The sequence below is a fragment of the Triticum aestivum genome, chromosome 7A, assembly GCF_018294505.1.
Source record: "Triticum aestivum cultivar Chinese Spring chromosome 7A, IWGSC CS RefSeq v2.1, whole genome shotgun sequence".
Taxonomy (NCBI): Eukaryota; Viridiplantae; Streptophyta; class Magnoliopsida; order Poales; family Poaceae; genus Triticum; species Triticum aestivum.
Genome location: NC_057812.1, coordinates 629,419,706 through 629,438,568, shown reverse-complemented (window position 1 = coordinate 629,438,568; position 18,863 = coordinate 629,419,706).

Sequence of the window (18,863 nt, the reverse complement as noted above, 5' to 3'; positions counted from 1 at the left end):
GAATAAAGTTTTAGTATGATCTAATTGTGAGTTTTGCTTTATGATCCTTCTATGTAATCAAGTCCGTGAGCTATATATAATAAAGATTAGTGTTGAGTCAAGGGATTGATTATCTTTCTGTGATCTTGAGGGAATAAAATAAAAGAGAAAAAAGGGGGAAAGAATAAAAAGAAATAAAATAGATCATATGGATCTTATGGAGAGTAATGGCGTCACATATAAAGAGTATGATGAATAAAAGTTGTTGAGAGTTGACAAAAATAGTTTTGGTCATCGTTGCAATTAATAGGAAGTAATAAAGAAAGAGAGGTCTTCACATATAAATACACTATCTTGGACATCTTTTATGATTGTGAGCACTCATTAAAATATGACATGCTAAAGAGTTGACATTGGACAAGGAAGACAACGTAATGGGTTATGTTTCCTTACATCTGAGATAAATTATATTGTCATGGATCATCCAACATGTCGAGCTCGCCTTTCCCTCTCATGCCAACCAATTCTTTGCACCAAGTAGAAATACTACTTGTGCTTCCAAATACCCTTAAAACCAGTTTTGCCATGAGAGTCCACCATATCTACCTATGGATTGAGTAAGATCCTTCAAGTAAGTTGTCATCAGTGCAAGCAATAAAAATTGCTCTCTAAATATGTATGACTTATTAGTGTGGGAGAAAATAAGCTTTATACGATCTTGTGACGTGGAAGAAATAAAAGCGACAGACTGCATAATAAAGGTCCATATCACAAGTGGCAATATAAAGTAACGTTCTTTCACATTAAGATTTTGTGCATCCAACACTGAAAGCGCATGACAACCTCTGCTTCCCTCTGCGAAGGGCCTATCTTTTACTTTTATCTTCTACCTTACATAAGAGTCATGGTGATCTTCACCTTTCCTTTTTACATTTTATCCTTTGCAAGCACAATGTGTTGGAAAGATCCGGATATATATGGCTAATTGGATGTGGGTTTGCATGAACTATTATTGTTGACATTACCCTTGAGGTAAAAAGTTGGGACGCAAATCTATAAGCCCCTATCTTTCTCTGTGTCCGGCTAAAACTCCATACCCATAAATATTGCGTGAGTGTTAGCAATTGTGAAAGACTAAATGATAGTTGAGTATGTGGACTTGCTGAAAAGCTCTTATATTGACTCTTTCCTATGTTATGATAAATTGCAATTGCTTCAATGACTGAGATTATAGTTTGTTAGTTTTCAATGAAGTTTATGATTCATACTTGAAATTGTGATTAAATTGTTACTTTAGCATAAGAGATCATATGACAATAATTATATAAGTTGTTGTTCTAAGAATGATCATGATGCCCTCATGTCCGTATTTTATTTTTATCGACACCATTGTCTCTAAACATGTGGACATATTTATCGTTATGATCTTCCGCTTGAGGACAAGCGAGGTCTAAGCTTGCGGGAGTTGATACGTCCATTTTGCATCATGCTTTTATATCGATATTTATTGCATTATGGGTTGTTATTACACATTATGTCACAATACTTATGCCTATTCTCTCTTATTTTACAAGGTTTGCATAAAGAGGGAGAATGCAGGCAGCTGGAATTCTGGGCTGGAAAAGGAGCAAATATTAGAGACCTATTCTGCATAGCTCCAAAAGTCCTGAAAATTCACAGAAGTTATTTCCAGAATATATAAAAAATACTGAGCGCAAGAATTACCAGAGGGGGTCCACTCACCAGCCACGAGGGTGGGGCGCGCCCTACCCCCTAGGCGCGCCCCCTGCCTCGTGGGCCCCCTGGTGGCCATCCGATGCCCATCTTCTGCTATATGGAGTCTTTCGTTGAGTAAAAAATCATAAGCAAGCTTTCAGGACGAGACTCTGCCGCCACGAGGCGGAACCTTGGCGGAACCAATCTAGGACTCTGGCGGAGCTGTTCTGCCGGGGACACTTCCCTTCGGGAGGGGGAAATTATCGCCATCGTCATCACCAACGATCCTCTCATCGGGAGGAGGTCAATCTCCATCAACATCTTCACCAGCACCATCTCCTCTCAAACCCTAGTTTATCTCTTGTATCCAATCTTTGTATCCAAACCTCAGATTGGTACCTGTGGGTTGCTAGTAGTGTTGATTACTCCTTGTAGTTGATGCTAGTTGGTTTACTTGGTGGAAGATCATATGTTTAGATCCATTATGCATATTAATACCCCTCTGATTATGAACATGAATATGCTTTGTGAGTAGTTACGTTTGTTCCTGAGGACATGGGAGAAGTCTTGCTATTAATAGTCATGTGAATTTGGTATTCGTTCGATATTTTAATGAGATGTATGTTGTCATCCTTCTAGTGGTGTCATGTGAACGTCGACTACATGACACTTCACCATTGTTTTGGCCTAGAGGGAGGCATTGGGAAGTAATAAGTAGATGATGGGTTGCTAGAGTGACAGAAGCTTAAACCCTAGTTTATGCGTTGCTTCGTAAGGGGCTGATTTGGATCCATATGTTTCATGTTATGGTTAGGTTTGCCTTAATACTTCTGTTGTAGTTGCGGATGCTTGCAATAGGGGTTAATCATAAGTGGGATGCTTGTACAAGTAAGGGAAGTACCCAAGCACCGGTCCACCCACATATCAAATTACCAAAGTACCGAACGCAAATCATATGATCATGATGAAAACTAGCTTGACGATAATTCCCATGTGTCCTCAGGAGCGCTTTCCTTCATATAAGAGTTTGTCCAGGCTTGTCCTCTGCTACAAAAAGGATTAGGCCATCTTTCTGCACCTTATTTACTTTTATTACTTGTTGCTCGTTACCAATTACCTTATCACAAAACTATCTGTTACCGATAATTTCAGTGCTTGCAGAGAAGACCTTGCTGAAAACCGCTTATCATTTCCTTCTGCTCCTCGTTGGGTTCGACACTCTTACTTATCGAAAAGGCTAAGATAGATCCCCTATACTTGTGGGTCATCAAAGTGCTTCGCCCGAGACCATCTGCTTTTATTTGCAAGCGTCAGTTTTACAAGCGGTTTTGGTTGGAAAACGACGATCCAATCACGCCCTAAGATGATGAGTTGGTCAGAAGATCATATGGTTTCACCTCTAACCTACCCGAGTTGTCGTATAGGCTATGAATGAAACATAAGACAATGAACTTCTTAAGCACAGAAACAACAAAAGAGGATGATCTTCTTAACATGCAAATCACGGGCATTAGATCAACATGCAAAACAATATGAAGCATTATTCTCAGGAGGCACGGTGAACAACTCGTGATGCCACATGCCACAACATTCCATGCTCAACTTTGCAATCGAACTCACAAGGCCTGGCATTACATAGAAAACATTCAGAACAAACTCTTAAAATACCTTACATAAGTCAACAATCATGTGACTATGCATCTCAGCAGAGTAAATATTTTACTTCTGAACTGAAGACAGGAATAGGAAAAAAAATGATCGACGTTGCTCATAGCAAAGGGCGTCCCACTCAAAAATATCAAATGCATGTCTTCTGGTTAACATCAATGAGCAAAAGTTGACAAGGTTTTCCAATTCCAATATATTAAACTAATGTCTTCTTGATAACATCAATGATTAAACTTTGACAAGCTTTTCCCATTCAAAATATGTAACGCCTGTGATTGTGGAACGGCAGGGTTTGTCATTAGTTTGTCATCTGATAGTCTGGTGGCTCAAGGTGACGACGAATGATTAGAGAACCATTCGATGTAATGTGCATGATGAAGTATTATGGAGGACACGAACCATCTGAACATTTTGTGCAGTTCCACTAAAATCAAGCTGAGCATCCCTATGGATTTCATATTTATATGCTGCCAGAAAACAAAGTCACATCAGCACACACATGAATATTGGCCCCAGTGTGAACCCACCAATCGGTAGACTAACAAACTGAAAGTATGGTAAACAGATTACCATACTCACATGCCCCATCATTGTTGCTTAGAGTGACATTGACAGACTTGGAGTCCTGTCCTGGCTTCTTGGTACTTGTTTGGGCACTTGTTTGCCCAGTGTTCCTCTAAACCACAAGTAAAGTAGCCATCTCTCCTTTTGTCTTTCTTCTTACCCTTCTTAATGGCCGACGTTGGCAGCTCCATTCAAACATATAGTCCGGTGGCTCAATGTGACGATGAATGATTAGAGAACCATTCGATGTATTGTGCATGATGAAGTATTATGGAGGACACAAACCATCTGAACATTTTGTGCAGTTCCACTAAAATCAAGCTGAGCATCCCTGTCGATTTCATATTTATATGCTGCAAGAAAACAAAGACACATCAGCACACACACATGAATATTGGCCCCAGTGCCAACCCACCAATCGCTGGACTAACAAACTGAAAGTACGGTAAACAGATTACCATACCCAGATGCCCCATCATTGTTGCTTAGAATGACATTGACAGATTTGGAGTCCTGTCCTGGCTTCTTGTACTTGTTTGGGCACTTTTTGCCAGTGCACTCCACGTGTTGTAGAGTTTCCTATGCTCTCTGCAGACTAGTCATGTCACCAGCATGCACTAATACTCTGTAAAGCTTCTCGATCATTCCTTGTGTAATGTAGCGCAAACAGTGACTGCTTGTTTCTACAAAGTGGTAAGACCAACTAGACCCACTAATGCAGTAGTTTTCCTTAGACACATTGGCTCCTTTTGTGTAGTTCAACTAAAGTCGAAGTTGGAATAAAACCGAGCTTTAATTTTGATATCCTTGTAAGAAACAATAGGTATAAGGGAAACAATTACTGAGAAATAACGGTTGATGACTTGTACTCCCAGAAGAAAAACATCTACTGATCTACCTTATCTTAATGGGAAACAAAGCAGGAGAGTAGCAATTCTCAATCAGTGTGATTCATTCATATTAACTGAGACATTATCTTAACAATGCCTTGTTTCAACATGTATAAAGAACGACAAAGCAGAAAAGTACCATTCCTAAAACAATGCGACTGATTCATTTTAACAGAGACATTATCTTAACAATACCTTGGTTAAACATGTTGAAAGAGCTACAAAGCAGGATATACCATTTGTAAAACACTGTAACTGATATATAATAACAGAGACATTATCTGAACAATACATTTCTTAAACATGTACTCCGGCCAACAAAAATGGTACTCCTGCCGATCCCTAACAAGTGTTGCAGTTTTGAACTAAGATTCAGTAGTTAATTTTGAGGAAAGTCGGTACTGGCCTTTCAAGACCAAGATTTGAAACAACTCATGAGGAAGACCTAAGAGAGATCTCAACACATATATGGAAATCCGGTCTCACTTTGTGCAGTTCCACCAAAATTAAGCGAAGCAAAATGTCGCAATAGCAACAAGTTGAATAGATATCCCTGTTTTAACTGAGGCAAAAAAGGAAGCAATTACTGGCCAATAAAGGAGGATGAAACATGCGGCCTCAAAAATGGTAATCCCAACAATCCCTAACAAGTGTTGCAGTTTTGAACTAAGATTGAGTAGTTAATTCTGAGAGTGGCATTGCTTTTTTACCAGCAACATTAGATTAACAAAAATCATAAACAGTTCCAGGGGAGAGTGGGCGTAACAACACCATGTGCTTCCATCTACTTATAAAGGGGTTGATGCAGAGTTTGTTGTCACAAAGAAACACGCATCATGTATGGGTTGGAACAATTTTTGCCCACTTAATGGTAAAAGACAGCAGTTCAATAGCTTCAGTTCAACATTTATCCAAAACAGTACCAATACAAGTAGCACAACATCTCAAAGCACACTGCACAATCATGTGGATGAAGGCATGTACTGACCTTCCATGAGACAGACAAGATAAAATACGAATCTACCAACACGAATAGGAAATCCAATCACGCTTTGTGCAATTGCACTGAAATCAAGCAAAGTCACTGGTGTGACATTTAAGTTCGCTATAGCAACAAGTTGAATAGATATCCCTATTTTAACAGAGGCAAAAAGGAAACAATTACTGGCCAATAAAGGAGGATGAAACATGCGGCCACAAAATGAAGCATCTACCTTATCTTGATGGAAAACAAAGTATAGGACAGTAGCATTTCTAAAACGGTTGCATTGATTCATATTAACAGAGAAATTCTCGTAAAACAGTTCAGTAGTTAATTTTGAGAGTGGCATTGCTTATTTTTATTAGCGACATTAGATTAAGAATAAGCATAAACAGTTCCAGGGGAGAGTGGGCGCAACAACACCATGTGCTTCCATCTACTTATAAAGGGGGTGATGCAGAGTTTGTTGTAACAAAGCAACAAGCATCATGTCTGGGTTGGTACCATTTTTGTTCACTACTTAATGGGAAAAGAGAGCAATACAATAGCTTCAATTCAACATTTATTTAAAACAGTATCAATACAAGTAGCACAGCATCTCAAAACACACTGCACGATCATGTGGATGAAGGCAAGTACCAACTTGTCATGACGCACACAAGATCACCTACGAATCTGCCAACACGAATAGGAAATCCAATCTAGTTTTGTGCAGTTGCACTGAAATCAAGCAAAGTCGTCGGTGTGACGTTTAAATTTGCTATAGCAACAAGTTGAATAGATATCCCTATTTTAACAGAGGCAAAAAAGGAAACAATTACTAGCCAATAAAGGAGGATGAAACAAACTGCGACAAAAAGAAGCATCTAACTTATATTGATGGAAAACAAAGTAGGACAGTAGCATTTCTAAAACGGTTGCATTGATTCATATTAACAGAGACATTCTCTTAAAACAACATTCGGTAAGAATGTAATTTACTTTTAACAGTGGCATTGCTTCAATTTTCCAGCAGCATTCTTAGATTAACAACAGCAAAATAGTTGTATGGGACATGGGACATGGGACATGCCAGCACCATGTGCGTCGACACGTATAAATGGGTGATGCATAGTATGTAGCCAAGCAACAAATCTGCGTTGGTCCCATATTTGTTCTCTTTGAACCTTTTTCCTATGCGAGGGCAGCAAATCTAGTCATGCACAAACTACCCGCGCCCCCTAGTTTCTTTCCCTTTTCAACAAAGAGATCGGTTCCTTACAGATGTGTGTACTAGGTTACCCCCTTTTTTCCCTTTTCGACCAACAAAGCGGTTGGATAGCCAGTCTATACTACTTTCCCTCCCTCCTTTCCTCCTTTCCTCATTGAACCACGTCCTAGATTCATGCTCCACCCCACCACACCCTTCTTTCCTCTTTGAACCAAGACCTAGATTCGACTACAGAATCGAAAAAGATCCACATGCAGCTAGAGCAATGACGGTTACAAAGAAACGCATACCTCAGGGTCGTCGGGATGTGGCAAGGCGTGCAGCGGGAGACCGGATCTGCCCACACTACGTATGGCAGCGGGGAAGAAGGGGTCAGTGCCCTCCCACACAGGCACTGGGTGAAAGAGAACAGGGTAGCCGACGGTGGATTGCCTCCCTCGCTGAAGGCGATAGAGTGAACGCTGCACCTCCTCCCCTTCCTGGTGCGACGGGATTCGGACGCCTCCTTCACCAGCTATGAGGGGGGGAGAGAGAGACAGAGGCCACAATGCAGTCTTGTTTAGATCTGGTGAAGAGGGTGAGAGACTGTGAATACAGCAAACCCTAGCAAAGGAACACTAAGCCTCCAGCGTGTATATATATATGTAGTGCGGCGAGAGTGTGGAGAGTGCAAACCCTAGAGAACAAGCGTTGAGGCTCCGGCTTATATAGTGTATTACATATATACTGTATTGCGGACTGAGCTCCGGTGCCTTAACTGCACTTGCCTTTGGTTGTATGCCAGGTGGACCAGCCACACTTTGGGCCCACCTGTCATACACCTAAAGGCAGGTGCACTAAGTCAATGAAGCTGCATCCATATAGTACTCGTGTATACCACTAATATATAGAGGAGTGGTTTTCTTATTCTCTCCATAACAATCGTTTTAAATTGTGTAAGTACGAAATGAAACTCTTTATTTAACGTACCAATGAAGAAAACTACTACTCCTACTTCCGATGAACTAACAATCCCGCGTCCTGGTCACACTTCTATCCTTCATGTGCGGTACACTACCCTCCCTTAAGTGAACAACCACACATGCGCCAAATTATCGGAAACGTGTGAGAGTGTGTACAAATAAATAATTTTAATTTCAATTATCGGAAAGGTTTGAGAGTATGTACAGTTTGCCCTCTCTCAATAATTATGGTTTGTTGTGTTCAGCCTAAACTTGGTCAAACTTTACAAAGTTTGGCTTCAGTCAGATCTAATATGCGGAGTAAATAAAAATGGAGGGCTACTACATCCATCCGGGTTTTTAGTCCACACCATTTTAAGCAAAGTTAATAGCTGGACAAATAAAATTACAGGGGAGCTGAAGACAAAGTTGTGAGAAGGCTTAGAAATCAATACAAAACTTATGCTCATAGTACCAACATCGATCCTTCTTCGAGGAAACATTTGGTTCATAGCCAATTGTGTGATAAAATTGCACCAATGTGAAAGACGACTGCGTCTCCAACCCAACCAAGCAAAGAGCATTGATGGAAGACAGCCTGTTTTTCGTTGAAAACCGATGTGTTTCACCAGGCGACGCAACCATGAGGCGCAACCATGAGCATCGATAGGTCATCCTGGTGATGCATCATCCATTTGGCATCATGTTTGGGTGAGGCACCTATGAAGTTTGACAAATCCTCATTGTGGTTTGTTTCTTCTCATTAATCAAGCTCGAGGAAGGAAGAACCACGTGGCAGAGGACAGTGAGGCGAAAAAAATGGCCATCCAATTTTGTGCAGTTCCATTAAAATTGGGGAAGACATGCCCGGGTATGGAGATACGCATCGCTGTTTGCAAAAATATAAACAAGGGATATAGTGTTGTTACTTTGTTTTGGCAGTGGTACAAGATTAACAACGACATCTGAATTGTCAATAAGAATTAATGAAAAGTACACAAACAAACAGAAGCATCATGATTATCTTGATGGGAACTAAACCAGGATACCCGAGAAAAAAAGCATTTCTTCATTTAACCAGTGATAGTATTAGATTAGCAGCAACAATATGAGCATATGGACAATGACCACACAACCACCATGTACTTTTTGTCGAAACAACATGTATGCCTTCACTGAGGCACAAATCAGGACAACTTTTCAAGTGGCATTTCCTCTATAATAGTAGGTGATGTTGGACCAGCCGACGAACCATAGCTACTATAAATGAGGAGCTAGGGAGTAGTCGCATAGAAGAAAACCCGCATGCAACGACCAGGGGAGCTGGACCAGTATAAGAATTTATACCTCAGGTGGGTGAGATGTCGCTTAGGTGGGCGGGCGAGATCTACCCACACGATGACAGCGAACAAGGGCGCGGAGGACCTTCGTCCGCGCCAGCGCCGGCTCCGAGAGGACGGTGCGCATCGGCTTCCTCCATCGCCGACGGCGACAACGTCAAGGCTGCACCTCCTCACCTCCCACAGCGGACGGGATTCGGTCGGATCTGTGACCACCGGTGAGGAGAGAGATAGAGTGGACATTGTCATCTTGTTTTGATATGGAGAGGGTGAGAGAGCGAGACGCGAGAAACCCTATCAAACAAGAGGCTCTATATATGATGGAGAAAAAAAAATCTCACCATAGCAGTGGTTTTAAATAGAATACGCGCATTCCCGGAAAAAAGAAACGAAAACTAACCAAGAAAGAAAACTCGATCGAAAACACGCCCCCGCTTCCAGGTCGCGAGAGTCGTCGCACACACACACATAGACATAGACTTGCATATCTGTGTTTACGTAAAATTCCATCTCCATCTCCAATCATATTTGTCCAACTGGCACATTATTTACGTTGTTAATTATATACGCAACAATATTAACGTACAACATATCTTGTTTGCGGGTGTCCGGACTGCTGCCACGCCCGCTCCTGACCAACCCGAACCCTCTTCATCACCCGCGCGTGCTTCCCGCCCAAAACGGTCAGTGCCGTATTCTTGCCCGGCCAAAGCGAACACGACCTCGCACTGGCGCCGGCATTAAAGCGGCGCGCCAGCCGAGAGAGCGTCACCCGCGCCGCTTCCCGGTGCACGCAACTGCTCCGCGTTCAAAGGTCGCAATAGCCGGCCACAACATGCATGTAAAAAGTTCTTGGGAGTCTGTGCTACAGCTAGTTGTCCTCCGCCAACTTGTCAATCTCTTCCAGTAGTGCTAGTACTCCATGGCGCGATCCATCGAGAAGTAGGCAGGAAAGTTATCGTATACTCGATTTACGGTGAGTGGCATGCCGAGCGACCGTGTGGGGTGGAGCCGTGGAGGAGGGCGAGACACGAACACGACAAACGTGATTTAAACGTTGGTTTTGCTCGATGGCGCGATCCAACGAAACGAAACGTTGGTTTCCCTCCATTTCCATTTTTTCTCCGGAAACGGAAACTTGCCACTCCATTTTCATTCCTACTCCAAGGTTGCCCCGTTACAACATTCCATCAAATACAAAGGAAAAACTAACACGCATGTTGATGCATCTCAATGATTCACAGATCATAACCAATTTTTACTTCACAACTAAAGACAAAAGTTGTGAGAGCGTGTACAAAAGAAAAACTACTGATGGGGTCACTACGACTTAAACCCTAAATAGGATTTAATTTCCTGGCTAGGTAGAACCTGTCGAAGGAAAGACGGCTGGCACCCTCGGATCATACGATGCTTTTGTGCAGTTCCACTAAAATCGAGCTTAGCATCCCTGGTGGCAAAGATATTGAAGAAGTGTGATTAGAATAACTAGTCGTCAACCCGTGCAGCTGCACGGCCTAGCAAATTTAACATTCAAATACAAACTTTGTTGACATGTTAAATTGTCAAAGGAATTTGAATATAATGTGTTGAGTTTGAAATGTCATTTTTGGTCCCTATTATGTGTTTGAAAGAACAACTAAATAAAGTAGGAGGACGAGGAATTTTATGCATTTAGGGAGGTGTAGTGATTAGACATTAGAATAGTACACTACAAACCTAAAATTATGCAATAAAGAAGAGTTTTATATGGTCCACCAAATTCAAATATATCATGAAATAGTTTGATCAACATAGGCATTGAAGCTTGAGGATGCTAAACTCAGGGAGTCACGATATAATAGTTGAATATTGGAAATACCACCGCTTCTCTTTTAGAGGAAAAAACAGGACTCTGTTGCATATTTTTATAAATAAATACCCCTTCCATCCCAAAATAAGTGTCGCTGATTTAGTACAACTTTTTACTAAATCAGTTACACTTATTTTGGGATGGATGAAGTAATACGTAACAGAATACCAAAAGTTAAAAATAAATAAATACACAACATGTACAAAGGAAGTCTATATAAAAGAATTGACCCAAGGTTCAAAATTGATGTAGTCTTTCCCGTGTAATATTAGTAGCACCGCAACTTCACGCAAGAATGCCTAAATTTAGTAATATAAACAAATTCTTTAATGAAAACAGTCAAGAAATTGGTTCCACCAATTTCTATAGTGTCACCCGATTATATGACACTGCTTACATATGCTGTCAGAGAATATATGTTACTTATAATACGAAATTTTCAAATAACAAATGGTTTGAACCAAAATCACTGTGCTTATGTGAGCAACTTGTAAATCGAGCATGATTTATTATGAAACTTTCCTCTTAAAGAAACATACACTGGGCCATTGTATTTGTCAATCACTGAAATGGTTAAGACAACCTGGAGTGTTAGTGAAAGCAAAATAGGAGAATATTTTAAAAATACACTTATTGCACTTATCCTCAAAATACACATCAATTAATACAATGGACATACCATTATTGTATCCATCAAATATCTTCAAGCCTTGGGCCTATCAGATGTACTGCATATCTTTTTGTTTTTCAAAGCATACATTCAAAAAGGAATGCGAAAATTCTAATAGACATTCCACCATGACTATTTTCTCTACTTCAAAATTAAGTTACACAATATCCAGACAATATAAACAATAAATAATATTACTGACTTCTTTTTGAAAAAAGTGTGTAATGTATTCAGATTCATTGACTGGCATCAATTCGCAGTATATCACTATTGCCTTATTTTGGACACTCCTCTATATATATAATGGTATACCACAATATTTCAATGACCAATGATCCATAGTACCATAACATATTAAACAAAAGAAAATGAATAATATATTGATTTCTAGGAAGGCCCCCTTTTTCCTTTTAGATTTTTGACATCCTCCATACAAACTGAGAAGTTTCTACGGGAATTAATATAGACGAAATATTCCTTAGCACTTTAGAGAAAGAAGCTTTTTTTGCGAAACAGAGAAAGAAGCTTTTAGCACTACACATAAGGAAAATCAGATTGCTCATGGTGCACCCATCATACTAATACTTGATTTTAAGCAAACTGCATATATAGGAACTGGCTGCCGAGCCAAGTCGCATGTGGGAGCATGTTCTTGCATCTTGCATAACGAAATTGGTTCAATCTGCAGATCCAATAGTCAGGCAATCACGCTCCAATGTACTTTCTCCCCTTTCTGATAGCATGATGGAATTCTTCATAAATAGTTATTGAAAGATGCTAATTCAGCTCGCCAAATAGCTCAACTAATAATTAAGCATTTTTATAGCTCTGAATGCACCTTTTTTAACATTGATCCACAAAGACACCTTGCAGCTGCCGTTGCATATGTTATCCGCGTAGGAGCATCAAAGAGACCTCCCTGCCGGTGGCAGGCTGCCACCGTGCTGCACCCTCCACCCTTCTGGCCTGCGAAGCCTGCAATCCAACTGCGCCACCAAGGGGTAGGGACGTGCTGATGCAGCTATAGGTTTATCTCTCCTTGAACTCCACGGCCATGTTGCTCAAGAGGATGACACACATGTATTCATAAAAACCGCAGAGATTGATGCTGGTGCCGGAGGCCGGATCCATGCATCGGTGATTGTGTGTCTTATTTGATGTACATCCACCCATCTACTACGGTTTGACAAATGATGCTAATTAGCGTCAATAAATTTATCTATAGAAAAAAGAGAAAACGATGAAGAAGAGCCGAATATACCTTTCGTTTTTATTAGGACGATGAACAACATCTGGTGATTATGATTCTCATGTAAAAAAAATACATCTGCTGATTACCCTTGCCGACGTAATTTCCAGCCACGTAGTGTTACAGAGCCATCCAATCCGAGACGTGGGGCTTGCTATTGCCGAGGCACCAGCTGCAGCTACTACCGGGCTGCGCCTTATGTTGGGTTAGCCTGTCGCATGCTCGCAATGCCATGGTGCCACTTAGGGTTACCGATGGACAACCTGCACGGTTCGGTCTGTGGAGATTCAAAGGCAGCAGACGAAGGAGGTCGGGAAGAAGCCGCATGGATTGTTTTAGATTGGACTATTGCGTGAAGACATGAGAGAGGACGGGAGATTGATGGGAACAAATCTGATGGAACAGTTAAAATTATAAGAGTCTGCAATCATACACATCATCACATAGAGAAAATGAATGAATTGACAAAAGGAAGATGTATAGATGTCTGTTTGTAGAAAATATTACAACTGCAGAGTCCATATTAGATCCTTATACCAGATTCACTATGCATCAAATACGATGGCCGTCCTCAAACCTTGCCGCTGCTGGGTTGTCCACCTGGAATCGAAGCCTGCTTTAACTCCTTGCTTTACGTCTTGTGGGGTGCCGCTACAGTCAGATCCGATTACATGCCTATGATCCAGTATTTGGCGACTTCAATCTTGCTGCTCGTGAAGGCTCATGAGCACCAAAAGACGGCCGCGAATAAATTTGATGCAGGAGGCGACGTTTTCCTTTTATGCGAGGATGGGTAGAGGAGTCCATCTCTTTTACGTGAGGAGGGTAGTAGGATTCCACCTCACGCACGTGAAACCATAATCTCACGGCCATCGATCAATCATAAATAAATCCAATGGATATTATTCTTTTTTCTCGAGAATTAACGTGAAGCCTCGTTTGGTGCCTCCGATTAGTAAATATAAGATAGTACTGGCACTAGTTCGTGAGACATAAACTCATCACAAATAGAAGCCGGTAGAAGTAGAGAAAGATCGACATGGAGATGGAGCTACGTGGGGAGCTGCGGCAGTGGAGCAAGCCGGCTCCAAAAGGAAGATGTACTACTACCTGGGACATCGGGTTGTATCTAGAAGGGCGGTTGGGATGCACCGACTGTGGGTTTTCTCCCTCGCTGATGTCGACCGCGTCTAAGCAGAACATTGTTCCCTTCCCCCAGCGGCGGGATCAGGCCGGATATGTGACCAGAGGTGTGGCCATCGTCATTCTATGCTTGTGAAGAGAGCAACCCAAGCAAGCAGGCTTGTAGCTTAGGCTCCTGCTAGTGTATATATAGTGCTTTTCTTTTTCTCTCCATATCAACCATTTTATATTGCGTACATGTTATTAAAGAGTGAAATGTTGGTTGCTTCTTCAGACTAACTTACTGTGTGATTTGACTGCTCCTCAGTGGCCCCTAAATGTACTCCCCCTACGTGTATGACCGTTCCCGAGTCTCACTTGTACTTATCTCTATTTTCTTGCATGACACGTAGACATGATGCGCATAGAGGAATTTTACTGCACGTTGTTACATAGTACTGTACTACCAGTACCTACTCCCTCCTTCCAGTTCACTATTGGTACTCCCTCCATCCTGACTTATTGGTCCCCTTTGTACTCAATTCATGGGCTTGTTTTCCTCAAGAAATTGTCTTTACCAACGTATTAATATCGGGAATGCATGCGTGAACAGCGAATGATTAAACCTTGCATGCAACATTTTGTCAAAGCATTGACTTATGAACATGTGAATGTGAGGGACTACAACCTCGTGCATGCATGCAACAGTCACACGTACACATAGACGCAAAAACGCGCGCGACGCCCTAATGCATGCATGTCCAAGCACACGACGGAACACACACGGTCACGCTCAAGTGCTCAACCTACACATGCATGCACACACATACTCAGCGAGGGTGAGCTAATGACCGTATAAACAGTGACAGACAGTGTATTTATCTCGTTTGAAATTAAGCCATATTAACCAGAAAGGAGGCAGTATGGACTAGCAGTACTTTGTTGTGTCCCGTCAACTTGCCGAACGAGGAGAAGCTTGCAGGACGGGAGAAGCTTGCGAGCGGTGGCTCGCGGGACAAGGAGAAGCTTTTGACTAATGCAAGCTCTCCCTCGCTCAGGCGGTGGATGTGCAACAGTTAATTCGGTGTCAGATTGCCAGAAGCATACACTATACTAGTACTATTATTGTTCGACTTCTCGGAGAGGCGAACAGCCAAGCGCAAAGTTTACTAGTACTAGTACTAGTACTACTACTATAGAGGTATGTACTATACTACGAAGAGGCGAACAGCCAAGCGCAAAGTTTACTAGTACTAGTACTACTACTATAGAGGTATGTACTATACTACGAAGAGGCGAACAGCCAAGCGCAAAGTTTAAAAGTCTACACTCTTATTATATTTTAAAAATGTGATAAAGCAATCTTCAACACATTTGCTTCTCTTCGAGGGTTCTCGCATGTGATAATGGAAGTTAATTGCATGGAACACTTGCCACAATTCTCGCTTAATTCTCGCTCATATCCTGTTACAAATAGGAGCGCTCAGTAATATTTCCTCTTTTTTGTTATTCAGCATGTAAACAGGTCAGCAAACCTTGCGGCACATCTTTGTGCGAATCGTGCTTGCTGCACTTTGAATGTGGCCGAGAGCTGGCTTGATGAAACACCTCGCTTCCTTCTTCTTTTTTGCGGGGTACCTCGCTTCCTAGTGACTAGTCTCTTGGTTGATCATCCTAAGAATGCTTATATATGAATAAAGCTCTCTTATTTACCCGCAAAAAAGATTGAGCCATATTAACCGGAAAGGAGGGAGTATGGACTAGCACTACTTTTTGGTGTGTCTCATCAACTCGCAGAACGAGGAGAGGCTTCCAGGACAAGGTGAAGCTCGCATACGCCTTTTGACTAATGCAACCTACCCTTGCCCATGCGGTGGACATGCATCAGTTTATTCAGTGTCAGATTGTCAGAGGCATACACTGTAGTACCCAACATGCGGAGTACCATCATTGTTCGACTTCACGAAGAGGCGAAGAGCCAAGCGCAAGGTTTAGTAGTACTACTACTAGAACCGCATGCTGGAGTGTCTGTACTCTTATTTTATTTTAATCTCTGATAAAATACATATTTATTCAGGAGAAGGGCGGAAAACGGTAGCCCAATAGTATAGTATTAAAAATTATCGAACATGTAATGATGATATCGATCAACCATGCTCGAATATATCTTGGCCTCCGTGCGAGCCCATCTGTGTGTTCTCGCTTCTCGTCTCTCTCAAGGAACGGCGGGTAGGCCATTTTGCCATCAATTGAGGTCGGTTTGCTCACACTCCGGTCCCACATGTCAGTGATATGCCAAGAGGAGGTGTGTTGACCGACTGGCCATACGCGTACTTGGTTTTGCACCTTCATACTACTCTTCCCTCCATCACAGTTTACAAGGCACGCTTCATTCTGATGCATTTCTCTCAATGCATTTCCACCACCAGAGAGACTTTAGACGCGTTTATTTTAATGCTCAATTAATTAGGGCGTGATAATTGCAATCAAGTCCACAATTTTCTCTCGATGAGGGAGTAAGTGCATGCATGTGTGTACCCGGGGTGGAAGCACTGCATGCATGTGTCTATGCATTATTTCCTCTAGTAATAGACGATGTGCTATAACTACCAATGCTATTTTTCAGGCCGATCGCTAGTCTCCTTGGTCCCAGAGATTTTTTTGAAGCACACTCTATAAACAGTGACGGATGGAGTAGTATGAGCGGATTCAAAGAAGAGCGTATTGATGGTTGCTTCTTCTGAGCAACTTACAGTGGGAAAGGTGGGGCTTATGATTTGACTGCTCATTACTCACTATTAATGCAGCGCAACGACCGGGCTAAGTCACCCATGCGGTTATGCACTACTCCCTCGGTTCTTAAATATACTCCGGAGTATTTGTCTTTCTAGAGATTTCAACGAGTGACTACATACGGAGCAAAATGAGTGAATCTACACTCTAAAATATGCCCATTTGAAATTTGTAAAAAGACAAATATTTAGGAACGGAGAGTATAATTTTGTGCATGGCACATGGACCCGGATGCTGAAGAGGCTTCTGGCAATGCTATCAAGTTTCCAGTATTTTTTTTACATAATTGGCGTACTATAAAAATAATTTTCCAGCGACATGAAATTGTACAATGCTCTGAGCTTTCAGCTTTTGTTTCGTGTGTCTTGCCATCGATGCTCTTTCAGAAATAATAAAAAAACTAACTTCATTGCTAATGCATCTCAATGATTAGCATATCAGAGCTAATATTTACATCACAACTGAAGACAAAGTTGTGAGAAGGTGTTAAATTAAAATTGATCTATGCTTTCATTGGCAGCAACGTCCCCCCAGCTCTGTCTAAATCAACAAGGCATGTTGGGAAAAAAAGTAGCTATCTGGAGCATGCAACATTTCGATCATTTTGTGCAGTTCCAGTAAAATAGAGCTGAGCGTCCCTGTTCCAAAGATATTAAGTGTGATTATGATAATAGAGGACTGCTGATGAAACAATAAACACACAAATAGAAGCCGGTCACCTTTGCAGATGGTCAAAAGCTGGTGGCCGTAAACTGAAATTAACGACCTTCTCTATGAGAATGTCGTGGAAGGCAACGACCAAAACAAAAGGTCATTGATTCTATGACATTCTGTTTTGGTCGCTAGATGTCTGCCTAGGCCACGTCGGATCCGACGTGGCAAGCTGACATGGCAAAATTGCAACCAAATGAAAAGGTCGTTGATAAGATCCAGCCCGGTCCGATTCGGTGTTTTACATGGGCCGAGCCCAACAATTCAGCCTTTCTATATATTTTTTCCTGTCAATTTTTGGTTGACTTCATGGGCCAAGCCCAACATTGCAGCCTTTTTATTTTTGGGCGGTGGCCTTTTTGTCTCAACAATTTCAATTCTTTTATATAAAATGGGTTCACTAGTCAAGTGGGTCCACATTGTTAGGTACTGGTACTAGGTCCTACCTGTCAGGGCCATATTCTTCAATTTTTTTAATTCAACATAAATAAATACATAGTATTTAAATTGGCACACAAAAATACATGAAATACTTCAAATCTTATCAACCATCAAAGTGCTACATCATATAACACACATAAAAATGTGATCAGCATCAAGATTACAATCAGATAACGAGCTCTACAAGTGTACAATCACATGAGCCAAGTTCCGCTACATCATATTACTCTCAGAATTAGCTCCAATGAGCTAGAACTATGCTTCCTCTGACTTCTTTGTCCTGATATTCGCAAAGAAACATGAAAGGCCAACATCTGGACGTTATAGAACAAAATGTTTAGTAACAAAATATAAGTCAATCTAATAGCATATTTAACACTAAATAACAGAATAATGCCATAAATTGGTACAAAGCAAGGTACAGAGCATAGGCCAGGTCAACAATAAATTGGTACTAAATCCAGAAATAACTATTTGAAATGAACTTAACAAGACATTTTAGAATCAACTTGACGGTTGACAGTAATGTTTGCATTGGACACATCCAGAACTAAAATTATACATAAATGCCTAAATTCCAATGCCCAATGCCTCAGTTCAATAAACACTAAGCATGGTACATAGTAAATATTTGACACAACCAGAACTAAAATCATTTACTCTATCAATCATATCTACAATGATGCAACACACAAGAAAAGAGAGATGCACAACAGAGCAACATCATATATCACA